This window comes from Oreochromis aureus, linkage group 2 (genome assembly GCF_013358895.1).
Source record: "Oreochromis aureus strain Israel breed Guangdong linkage group 2, ZZ_aureus, whole genome shotgun sequence".
Lineage (NCBI taxonomy): Eukaryota > Metazoa > Chordata > Actinopteri > Cichliformes > Cichlidae > Oreochromis > Oreochromis aureus.
In genome coordinates, this window is record NC_052943.1 from 35,166,289 (window position 1) to 35,173,326 (window position 7,038).

At 45.3% G+C, this 7,038-nt stretch overlaps 2 long non-coding RNA genes across 4 annotated transcripts; both read right to left on the reverse strand.

Moving 5' to 3' along the window:
• Window positions 1-589: 589 nt before the first annotated feature.
• Window positions 590-2,056, reverse strand: LOC120441101. Its single transcript, XR_005613768.1, has 3 exons — window positions 1,770-2,056; window positions 1,112-1,213; window positions 590-969 (listed from the first exon to the last, which is right to left on the reverse strand). It is a non-coding gene; the product is annotated as an uncharacterized LOC120441101 (long non-coding RNA).
• Window positions 2,057-2,194: 138 nt separating this feature from the next.
• Window positions 2,195-6,656, reverse strand: LOC120441103. Of its 3 annotated transcripts, none has more exons than XR_005613770.1 (3): window positions 6,602-6,656; window positions 2,743-2,945; window positions 2,195-2,644 (listed from the first exon to the last, which is right to left on the reverse strand). It is a non-coding gene; the product is annotated as an uncharacterized LOC120441103 (long non-coding RNA). The 3 variants fall into 3 exon arrangements; XR_005613773.1 differs by having other exon boundaries at window positions 2,743-2,937; window positions 6,602-6,648; XR_005613772.1 differs by lacking the exon at window positions 6,602-6,656 and adding an exon at window positions 3,358-3,401 and having other exon boundaries at window positions 2,743-2,937.
• Between the last annotated feature and the right edge of the window lie 382 nt (window positions 6,657-7,038).

A 7,038-nucleotide genomic window follows, 5' to 3' on the forward strand; every position in this document is an offset into this window, starting at 1 on the left:
ACATGCTGTGAACATAAGTAGCTTTGATCACAGTTTATGTTGTAAAAGGAATATTGAAAAAAGATCAACATTGTGATATTATTTCTTCCAAACTGACCAGAAACATGCTTGTCAGACTCTCACAGCACAGGATCAGACTCACTGTGCATGACGGCTCAGGCCAATAATGTTTGTTAGATTGTCAGTTGTTTAGTGCTTCTGTACAGTTATGGTCACCATCTCTATTTCAGTATAATTAATATGCAGAAAACACTAAAAGTTGATTGTCTTCCAATATTCTAGCATAATTTAAAACTTTGACTTTGTAAGTACATATTGTTACAGTCCTAATGCCAATATGATTCTTCATAACGCCTGCTTTGAAATACTGAACTTTAAAATTGACCTGATGAAAGATAATTTACAGTGGCAGTCTGTCAGGATAATTCTGACTATAAGATCACTGTATTAATCTGAATCCTTCTGAAATGTGCTGTGAATGAATGCTGATGCAACTCACTGTGGGAAAGCTGTTAATAAATGAATCTGTGACACATGCAACACATTCACAGAGGAAGAGGACACAAAGGCAGGACACGCAGAGGCTGTGTTAAAGTCAGAAATCCAAATCTTTAGTCAAAAACAGGCGGCGGTTACAAACAGGAACCAGAAAAGCAGTCCATTAAACAGTCTACAGGGTCAAACATACAGAGAATTCAAACAGCAGTAAAAAATAACTGGACACTGAAAAACTTAAAGCAATGTGAGACGAAACAAAAGGAAGCAGCAGAGTATCTTCATTGAATTATCATTAATTATAAAAGAGAAAAACGACAATTTTTACGGTTTGTTTTCTTAATTGCAGTTAGAGTGTGGCTGGTAAAGGCTGTCTCTGGTGATGAAACCATGAAGGAACAGGATCTGGCACGTGTTGGTGAAACATCCCAGTACACTGGTGTAGTTTCCTCTCCAGCTGTTTGACAGTTGACACTTCAACATTAAGGGGAAGAAGAAGAAACAGTCTTAGGTCAGGTGACCACATGGTTTCTAAAATAACTGACAGGAAGTAACCAGGCTGTTAGAAATGGATGGCATGTGTTTAGAGTTACTGTAGTTAGATAACTCTACTTACCAAAAGCAAAGCTGCTGAATGTTGCAGGAACATGCTCATGTGTGGTGGTCATTCAATGCTGCCCTGGCAGGTTAGACAGTCTAATAGTGATATCCTGCCCATCTGAGAGTTTGAAAACACACATGCAAAGATTTAATTGTATTACAGTCAAAATGTTTGTGTATTTGAAAGCACTAACACTTAAGGATGACTCGGATGGTCTCTCTCTAAGAGTATCTCCTTTGAAAGCAGAGACAAGTTTACCCACTGATTCACGTCACTTTACCTGGATGATGACTCCTCTCTCCCTCACTCAGAAACACTCCTAATAATATTGAAGATTTACTCACAACATTACAAAATCAGCAAAAACATTTCTCTTTGATTCAGTTTCTCCATTCCTGCTGAACATCAGGCAACAAATATCCCAGTAAATCACAGTAAGGTGTAAAGCACGTATACTGTGTACAACATGTGGCTGTATAAAGAACATTCAATTCTAAAACTCACAACTATTTCTATTTTAGCTGTGTGTGGTTTATCTGCAGCCTCTGATGAGAGATCAGAATTGTAATTTTCTCTGCTTTGTCTAACCTCTGCAGAGCCTCTGTCAACAAAAACATATCTATGAGCATAGAAGATGTAAAATATACATTTCATAACACCTCACTGGACAAACCTCGGTCAGTTGATTTCCTCTGTGCAGTGCAGACGAGCATCAGTCAGCAAGTCAAGGTGGTGAGATGGACTCGTGCCCTTTGTGACTCTGCTAGTTCCTCTGAGGAAACACCACCGTCTCTCCACACCGTCACCATCTGTGAGCACAAACTGCGGCTCCGCCAGCATGTAGGAAATCAGATATCACACACACAGGGGTGAAGAAACATCAGCGCTTGAGTTTGGAGACTTTAGATCTACACAGATCAAAGTAGCTCTTAGTTTCAGCAATCAGTGAACAGACAGACAATGATACCATACTGATTCTGTATGAGTACAATATGGTATTTTCAATTCAGGTGTCAAATTAATTTGACATATATATATACATATATATATACATATATATATGTATATATATATGTATATATATATGGATTTGGCTGCAGGTGCCCCTGTACATCCTTCTCAGCAGCACACATGTGGGTACCATTTAATCACACTTCTTCCTGAGCTTTGCCTCATCACAAGACTAAAGGTGGCATCCCGTGTCACAGTCTTATCATCATCCAACTGGAAAAGAAACAGTTACAGGCCTCCTGGTTTTGTTTTCTGATCCTGCAAAAAGACTGAGGACAACAAAGCCCAGAGAACACGAGATACACAACATCCAACATTCAGACTCTGCAGCCTCCATAAATGAAGAGCACCAGGTTGGTCCAGTTATACTAGATATGAGCATACTTCACATTACTGTGTATGAATAATAATCAAGAGACAAACTTTGAAGATGCAGAGCATGATGTCCCATCATCAGACTGTAAACAAACATCCACCAGGCTTCTTTGCTGGCAGAGGTGATGATTCTCCCATCAGGGATCAGTAGCATGTATTAACCTGTGGTATAAGCAGCAGTCACTGAAATGTTACTGTTTGAGATAAGAAATCTAGCACATAAAAGCCAGGGTGGGAGGGATCTCTACAAACTGACTTACCTCTGCAAGTGTGAGGCTGTTCCTCCAGCCTCAACAAAATCTGACTCTCCAGTCACAGACAAACAAAAAAACTCCAGCTGGGAAATAGAAAACGCTGTCTGGGTCTTGCTGGATGTTGCTGGTCAGAGTCCACACATTAGCAGAGTGCTGCTTGGTCCCACTGACCCATGTGGACAGTGACTGTGGAGAACTGTTCTGGCAAACTGAAAAGAGAATTAAAATAACAAAAAGCCAAACAGGATTTCCACAAAGACTCTCTTGGAATCAGCAATCAGAAAATCATTGGCTCACATTTCAATTAAATATGAATATGTTGCTTAACTGTAAGTTAAGTTAAGATCTGATTTGATTTACATCCTTCACACAGCACATTTTTCCAGGCCTTCAGGTAAACACAGCAGTAATCCCAGGTAACATGACTCATAATAGAGATTCTATAAGAAAAGATCGCTAAAATTAAAATTAATGTAAGCTTGCTGCAGCTGTATGTATGAACATGTGTTTCTGTGCTCACAGTCCAACTCTCAGGAACCTGCAGTTCATTTAAGTCTACTTTAAACAGACCTCACAAAAGGCTGATGTGGCTGGTTCAGTAGTCTGATTTAAGTACGATACCTTTGGCCAGGGATTAATCTGGTACATCGCTTCACTGCAGTCTTACCTATTTTCCTGACACCTGAATAGAAAATACTGATATTTACATATAACAGATTCTGCTGATGCGGCCTGACTCACTCCTAATTCTAGATGCTCAGCACACACAGAGACACAGAGGTACTGTTTAAAGTTTAGAGTCACTGATCATTTACAGTATTACAGAGTCTGGCAGTCTTTGCATGATGTCCACGTCACTGTAACTTTTAGCTGACTCTCAGGTGTGACAGGTGTGCCAGCAGGAAAGAGTAATAAAAACCTGCATCCTGAGGTTTGTCATGCAGGATTAAAGGAGCCAGGCTTTGTTCACACAGCTAGGATTGTATTTTTTTTTTTTTTTTTTTAACCTGTCCCGTTTGGTTCTTTTACCATCAGAATTATTGTCTAAAGGCGAAGAAAGATGCCCAACGGATTTACTTTACCAAATGGACCATCCCAGCCTTGCCGTAATGGTCCATTTGATTCACCTTTTATTGTTTATTTTATTTTCACTTGCTGAATACGGGACAGACTTGACTGGGGAAGGAAAGGGAGAAAGAAAGAGGAAAGAAAAACAGTGGGGAAGAGGGACGGGGAAAAGGGCAAAAACCAAAACCAACAGAATAAGCAGACAAAAAATACATATATCGATCACCTGGATCACCTGTTGAGAAAGAAAGAAGGAAGCAAGCAGAAGAAAACGAGAGTAATAAACATCATCACAATGATCTATGGGAATATGACAGTAAATACTAAATATTAAACATTATTGTGCAGCACGTGAGATCGACAGCGCACAGTGTGCTTTGAGGTAGGAGCCAAAAAGGGTGTAGTTTGTGTGTGTGATCACCCGTGTGTACACCTGTGAGCATGGACGCGTTTTTTTTTTTTTTTTTTTTTAAAGGTTCCTTCATGTAATGATCAGCTAGAGGGTGTGGGGGCCACTGCCCGGTCCTCCAGGGCATGACGCAGGCATGGAGGAGATCAAAACTCTAGACATCCAGAGGCCCCAGAACACAAGAGACCAAGGAAGACCAACAGAGGGGCAGCAGCGTCACTATCCCAGAAAGAGCTGAGGAGAGTCCCAGATGAGGGGTCACTCAGCAGCCGCGGAGCAGAAGCCAGGGGTTGCAGTGACGTGCCCGTGAGCTCCGCCGGCAGCCAGCTGTGCCTGAGTGACCGAGCTCCGGGCCGAGAGGCCGAGGGCACCCCGCCTCCGAAGTGGCCCGAGCGAGCCCCAGGCTCCAGGCCCCGATAAGCAGCCGCCAAGGAGTGAGCCGGTGTGTACCTGGGCGCCCACCCCCGGACACACAGAACCACCAACGCACCGATGTCTGAGGGCGTCCGCCACCGGCAGGGGAAGTGGTGGGGGGAGATAGGCCTCCAAACCTTGGAGGGCCTGAGATGTCCCCAGAGAGGTGGCGTCTGATACCCAACCTGACATATAGACACAGACATACAGGCACACACAGATACAAACATCTATTCCCACCCTCATGCTCTCATAAGCAATTATTCCACACTCAACCAACGTGGAGACAGACATAAAGTGACGCTGTACACACAATCACTCTCCCCAAGCGTACTCTAAGAACCGGGTCTGGGTACCCTTGCCCCTGGAGGGGAAACTGCACCCAGACCCAGGTGGTGTTACCCTTTTCCCTGCGGTGGGAGAAGCAGACCGCCCGACTCCGTGGCAGCAGGGAGGCCCCACATTCCAGACCCCAGTCGGACGGCCAACTCCTCCTCCCAGCCCCCGCTCCAGTAGGCCGCAGAGAACGGGGTGTGTGAAGACTCCAAACCTCCCTCCACCCGCTCATATGTAGTGTTGATGCATGTGTGTTCTAAGGTGCATTTAAAACCCAGGAGGGCATGGAGCTACCTGCCAGAGCAGCAGGTAAGCGCATAGCCCCTCCTGCTAGCCCTCAATGTCTACGTGTATTTAAAATTGAGAGGTGGGCAACGACGCCAGGGGTGAGGTGTACACCCTGATGGTAATTTGGATTCTGTGTGGCGTGCCCACCCCCAAGATCCTATATGTATGTGTAATGAGAGTGTGAGTAATGTGAATGTCTAAGGTGTGGGATAAAATTGAGGCAGAGGCAGCCAGAAGGGGACAGAGGGGGATGCCTCCCCTGCACCCTGGTGACACACCCCACCCCAAGGCCCTGCATGTGTGGGTGATTGTGGTGGAGCGGGAAGAGGGAGGCAGCTGGAGATGGGAGGGAAGGAAGGAGGGGCAGTAACCCCTCCCTGGGGCCAGCTCCCCGCTGACCCCAGTAGGCACCCCATACTCTGCAACCCGCCAGGGAAAGGGGGGCCCAGGCCCATCCGGACCGGTGCCCAGCGCGGCAGCGCTGCCCGGCCCCACAGAGCCTGGGACAGTCCACCCGACCCCACCACAGAGAAAACTGCACCCATCCCATCATCCACTCATCTTCCAGACTACACTAGACAATAGACGCCAATAGATCTTCCTCCACCTCTCCTGTATCTCCCCCTCCTGCAGAGAGAGTTCCTGAAGAGAGGAAAGCTCCTGCAAGATGTGACAACCTCCCCCACCAGTTGAAGAGCCCCCCAGGTGGCTCGATGCACCGGCGGCACCCTGCGCCAGGGCCGGGCCCCCATACACCCACCCGCCCACAACCCCAGCAACACACCAACCAGGACCCAGCCCCTGAGGCCCGGCCAGGGCCCCGGCCCAGAGACGGAGCGCCCCCAGAACCTCACGCCCGTCCCGGACCCACCCAGGGGCAGCCAGGCTACCAGGTCAGTAACCCACGTCCGTCAGCTAGGATTGTATTTCACACTGACCCTGGGTCAGTATAAGTATCATACAGTTTAAACGAAGCACTGAAACTTGCACATATTTATTATAGATGCATTGAAGCTAATCGGGATATTTACTGTCAATCTGTGGCTACGATTAATCACTTTAATGGAAACTTTATTAACTAGTAACTTCATCAGTCATGACAGAAGCTAATATTTCTGTCCCAACATCGTTTAAACAGTAACAGCTTTACTACAATATAAGCTAACGTTTACACCGTAACTTTAAGCTAGCACCATAAAGACGGTAAAACACGTAATAATATCTACAAATGCATCTTAAAGCTGTTATATTAGCACTCGGTGTATTACTAACATAACCACATTAACATTATTGACACTCGCTGACTTTTAATAGTCATTCTATAAATGCTGTCCGGTTAAATGGCCTTACCTGTAAACACTGCTGTATCCACCGGATTCCAGCCAGAGTGGATTCTGGAGTCTTCCCACGCTCCTGTTAGTGATCCTCCATCTGGATGGATGAGAACAACCTTCTGAACAATCTAGCAGGTGGAGATGGCCCACATCTATGGGACTGATGTCTGCTAATAACGCCCCTTGTATGGACTGATAACAGCCGAAGCGGGTGAATAAAGTCACCCAGTCGCTAGCTGTGCCATTACCCAGCATACACCTCTCCCTCCATAAATGCAATAAACGATACAAAAGTAATGGCCTATAATTAATTTATATGCTGTATCTGCTGTTTCTCAGATAGTTGCTTACATTATATAATATATTGTGTTCAGTACACGTCACTACAATGTGATTTCGGAAATGTAGAAATATACGGTCAACAGGCTCTTCCGCGGAAATCTCTTGTCGTCA